Below are 5,599 nucleotides of genomic sequence, written 5' to 3' on the forward strand. Positions count from 1 at the left end.
CACAATGTATATTAAAAATTCTTTCAAGTCAATTTAGTGAATTTTTAAAAGGGTGTTTTTTAAGTGTGAATTGTATAATCATTTCTTTAAGTAATTTTTTATTTTTCATAATATATACATTAGCATTTTTTTAAATTGAATTAGTAAATCTTTAAGTGACGTTAGTAAATCTCAATTCACAAACTATATTTTTTTATTCTAATTAAAGATCATAATCTTTAATTAAAATTTTAAATATTATAATTTTTAATTGAGATTAATATTTTTAAAGGTCCTTAACTGATGTTTTTCCTTATTTTTAACTTAGTTTCTGTACTCTGTGGCTATGCTGAATTGGATTATTTGAGAATTGAGAGAACACACTCTCTCTCTCTATCAATTTTTTTTTTTTTTTAAAGTCGAGGTCTCGATTCATCACTGTTTTGAAGCGTCGAATCAACATGCAGTAGGTAATAAATATTCACCGGTTCAGACTAAAGAAGGCTAGTTTTTATTTTTTTGGTTGGGTCCTGGTGTGATTTCAGCGTGTGACCATCAACTTCTGGATGAAGCACTGTAACAAACCAACCTCCCATGACTGAAACAACTCACTCAGCTTCTCCTGAAGTCCATTTTCTTCAAGTAACAATCCTAATTTTCGTAAAATGTCTGTCATTACTAACATTTCAATTGCTATATTCTCATGAATCTGCTTTTCCTACAACTATGCCTCGCTCTAATTCATAATCATGTTTTCAAACAGAGATGACTAATAAAAACCCCTGTTTTCAGCCTCATAATTCGGTGGATTTGATTATTAAAAATAATCATCCCAATGTGGCGCCTCAGAAAAATCTTCCCAGCCGCTAATTCCTTTGCGTATCTCTCTTCTTGCTGTGGCTCAATCCCCTCTCATTTTTTAAATTCCCTTTTGGATTCGGCCTCACCTATCGAGGCCATGAACTGTGAACGTGAACCCCACTTTTTCTCTACGTAAGCTTTCTTTAATTTCTCTGCATTCATATATTGTTGTTTGTATTCATCAATCGCTGTTCTGTTCTCCTGAAATTCTGATTCGATCAAATGCTTCACGACCTCGTAGTTCCGATGATCGCGAAACCCTGGATTTTTTTAGTTTGTTGTAGGGTGATCTTAAGACTCATTTTCTGTATCAATGTCAGAATGAACACTACTTAAATTCTGTTCTTACCAACTTATCTATTCGAGGTTTTTAATTTCAAGCTTACAAACTAGCTTTCTGGGTAATTGGTTGCTTCCTCTTTGGTTCCTTCAAACAACATGTGTCCAGGACAATTTGCCTATGCCTCATTTTCATGTTTTCTCTGATTAACGGCAATTGATGGCCTGAGATTGCAGTTTTTTTGCAATGTTTTTGTTCATTTGCATCACAGTGCATCTTGTCATATTCTTTGTTCTTTGCTGGAAAATAAGATCATATTGGCAGAAATGGTTTCCAAAGCATGGGTAATGTGAACGAGGAAGAAAATCAAAGGCAGGTTCCTCCAACAAGTGCTTGCAGACTGAGGACTGGGTCTTCTGATTCCATATCGAGTAATGGTAGGTTATCATTCTTCTTTGCTCTAATCATCGTGAATGATACTGAATTGAGATCGTTGTTCACTGTACTAATGCTGGAATGCATGCCATATTAGACTCTCTGGAGCAACGAACATCCGAGTGTTCGTCTAGAGGTGAACTTGAGGAATGCTCAAGCAGTTTAGAACCCAATTCCCCCTCCTTCTAAGACCTTTGATTCAGAGAGTCAGTCAAACAATGCGCAGCGGCATGGTTTCTTTCGTTTGTTGAAGAAAGGACCCAAAATGCGTTTCCAACCCATTCTTTCAGTCAACAGTGTTCCAAAACTCACCAGAAGAAATAGTAAGAGATACAGGGAGAACCAGGTCCCACCTCTAAATTCACCACTAAATAATCCAGCTCTCAAGACAATTTTGGACACTGAATTGTTCTGCTTTAAAGCTTCATGGAAAAATTTCTCTTATGCAGAGATTGTGGCTGCGACAAACAACTTTAGCCATGGTATGTGTTCTTTTTCTTAACACTATTATTTTACTTTTTGCGAACACCGGTTGGATCCAGAGAAAAACTTGACAATGATAAACTGCTTCTGTTTGCTTCCTTTTCAAGAAAAAGTGATTGGTCAAAGGAGGTTATGCTGTGGTTTACAAAGGCAAAATGGAAGATGGGCAGTTTGTTGCAATCAAGCAGCTCACAAGAGGAACTCTAGAAGAAATGACTGCAGATTTCTTGTCTGAGCTTGGAATTATAGTGCACGTGAACCATCCCAATATTGCCAGATTGATTGGATACGGTGTTGAAGGAGGAATGTTTCTTGTTCTTCAGTTGTCTCCACATGGCAGCTTAGCATCCATACTTATGGTTTGTTAACCCTTTTTTGAAAATTCTGAACTTCAAAAAACCACATCATTTTTCTGCAGAATTCATTTCCTTGAGTGATTTCAGGACCTCGAGAGAAACTAGATTGGAGCCTTTAGATGTAAGATTGCTTTTGGGACTGCTGATGGCCTTCGCTGTCTGCATGAGGAATGCCAAAGAAGGATAATTCACAGAGATATCAAGTCTTCTAATATTTTGCTCTCAGAGGACTTTGAAGCAATGGTTAAGCCCAACACAACAATCTGAACTAAATTATATTTGTTATATTTAAATGTTTCTTCTTTGGACAATTTTTGACTCTTTATCACACCAGATATCTGATTTTGGGCTATCGAAGTGGCTACCCGACCAATGGACTCACCACACAATCTCCAAAATTGAAGGCACGTTCGGGTTTGTACGTGTAACAGTTTCACAACTTTTCTGAGTATCTCTATTTAAAATCCTTTCATTCCTAGTCAATCCTTAACCCTTTCACTTTCTTTTCCCAACAATCACTGTACCGGCTACAACAGCTACCTCCCTCCAGAATTCTTCATGTATGGTTTGGTAGACGAAAAGACTGATGTCTATGCTTATGGAGTGCTATTATTGGAGCTCATTACTGGACGACAAGCTTTGGATAGGTCACAGAAAAGTTTGGTGATGTGGGTATGTCTGCCATTTTTCAAAACACAAACAATAATGTTCTACTGATGAGCTTGTTGAAGTTGAAAATGTCAATTTCATTCCAGCCTCCTTGACTATAATTTTCCAGGCAAAACCTTTGCTATCTACAAATAACATTAAAGAGCTCGTCGATCCATGTCTGAATGGTGCATACGATGAAGAAGAACAAATGAAACTTGTAGTCTTAGTAGCTTCACTGTGTGTTGATCAATCTTCAGCTGAACGACCAAACATGAGCCAGGTATGTCAGAACTGATCGACCTTAAATTTGTTTTTTTTTTTTTTTTTCAAATCGTTCTAGATATAGTTACTGAACAAGTGATGCCACATTGAAGCAAAACTAAAACTGCTTACTTAGCCACACTAGCATAATGCAGTCATCTATGCAACTCAAAACATGATTCAGACAATATGAACAAGGCATAGCAGCAAGCTAGCCTGCTGAGCTTTTGAAGAATCTGATACTCTCAAACTTATAAACACACCTGTGATGAACTGATATAGAGCATGAATTGTTTAACAATGCTGGATGATGCAGGCAATAAAGATTCTAAAAGGAGAAGAAGACGACAGCTTGGAGCTCATGAAAGCACGCCAGAAGTCCAAAATTCAAAGGACGTGCTCTGAAGAACTGTTAGACGCAGAGGAGTACGACTCAGCCAAGACTTTGAATGCTGAGGATCCACATATGGAGACTCTTCAAGGAAACTGTAACTCTAATGATGAGGAAAAGCAGCAACAACAACCAACATTCACATCTATAGCAAGGGCTTTGATTCAAGAAACTGGTCTGAGGCAGCCATTTTAGAAGTAGAATGAGCATGAGGTGACTCCACTGTCCGCCATAATAGGTTGAATAATGAATATGGTGATGTCTGTACAGAAAAGGAGGACGAAGAGGCAGAGCAGAACCTCGTAAACATTTTTGTCCGTATTGAATATATGTGATCAATAACCATTATGGGTATATGACGATAAGGAGGCCATTGAATGTGGAGAAATTAACTTAAGTTCATATTAGCTTTGCGACAACTTTTCCCTCATCAGTTATGCAATAATATAAGAGTTTCGTGAAATAGCATTGCTTTTTCTTTTTTATTTAAGGCATGGTTGATGTGTGAGGGAATGGTTGCCATTTTATCACGAGAGGTTGCTGTTTTGTCATGGGATGTCATTCCCTAGTCTATTCTGATGAAAACAATTTGGCTTAATGGATTTCATCATGAGGCATTTGCTCCATGGAATTCAATGAAAATAAAAATTAAAATTGCCTTTTTTGGAAATATATATATGTCTGTGTGTGTGTGTGTGATTTAAATTTTTAAAATATTTAATAAAACCTACAACAAGTTGTATTATTTACTAATAATTATAAATAGTAAAGTTGACACAGGTCTAGTTAATTAATTAATATATATGTATGTATTTATGTATGTATATATATCTTTTACAAAAAATGAAACTTTCGATTCTTATAAACCCATAAATTTCTCTCAATTTAGAATTAGTTCATTTAGTTTGAGTATCTACTCTTAAGTGACTGCTCTTTAGATTAATTGTGGACTATTAATTAAAGTTATTAAACAATAAATATCGTCCACTTACTGCTCGTGGAAAGACGATTTGGGAAAGCTAGCGCATACAGCTCGTACATGATAATACTATAATAATCAACCGAGTTTGTTGGGTTCATTTGTTTTGGTGTCATCTCAGTGGATTGCAACTTGCAAGTTCCATATCAATTGGTTGACATGGGGGTTGACACATATGATAGTAGATTTCAAGATTTAATTCCTTAAAAATGTATGTAAAAAATATTACTTATAAAAAATAACTCTTTAAATGATTTTTAAATTTTTTGATAGATAAAACTAACAGCTGTCAGAAGTGAGAATACCTTGAAATAATAATATAAAAAAAAAGACCTTCGAGTTTCATGGTGTTAAAGGGTCCGCCTTTAAATTATAAACGCGTGATTGGCATTGTAACTATATTGGAATTTTTTCAAGATATGTTTGGCGTAATTAGTAGAGCCAAAATTCCAAACCATTTTAATTGTAGGTGCCATTCCTTCAAAGTTTAGCTGGGAAAAAGAAGCTAGATTATAGCTATGATTAATTAGGCTGCAACGCAAGAGTGAAGACCAGAAAGAGCAAACAGGATTGGGGAGCTTGCTTTTTCACGCGTAGTGCCACGTCAACAGAAAAAGGAACTAATCTTAAAACTACAAAGTACAAAACTTCATACCGTAAATTCTTTTTTTTTTTTTTTCACACAGTATTCACGGTTTAACACCAGAATAAATTTACCACGAGATCTTAACGACTTCTATTATAGGGCCTAATTTTCAAATTGAAAGAAACTAAAAAGTCCATTTTCCCTATGTGTATGTGTGTGAAAATAAAATTATTGTTAGTTATAAGATAAATTAAAAAAAAATTAATCATTTAAATTTTTATAGTTTTATTCATTGTAACTCTATCCTAAACCTGAACTCATTATAACTTAATCTTTT

At 35.2% G+C, this 5,599-nt stretch overlaps 1 pseudogene; it reads left to right on the plus strand.

Annotated features, from left to right (window-relative positions):
• Positions 1–493: 493 nt before the first annotated feature.
• On the plus strand, positions 494–4,032 carry LOC129292371 (receptor-like cytosolic serine/threonine-protein kinase RBK2; annotated as a pseudogene).
• Positions 4,033–5,599: the final 1,567 nt, after the last annotated feature.

This window comes from Prosopis cineraria, unplaced genomic scaffold, assembly GCF_029017545.1.
Source record: "Prosopis cineraria cultivar Desert tree isolate PC_DT_omini unplaced genomic scaffold, ASM2901754v1 PC14, whole genome shotgun sequence".
Classification (NCBI taxonomy): domain Eukaryota; kingdom Viridiplantae; phylum Streptophyta; class Magnoliopsida; order Fabales; family Fabaceae; genus Prosopis; species Prosopis cineraria.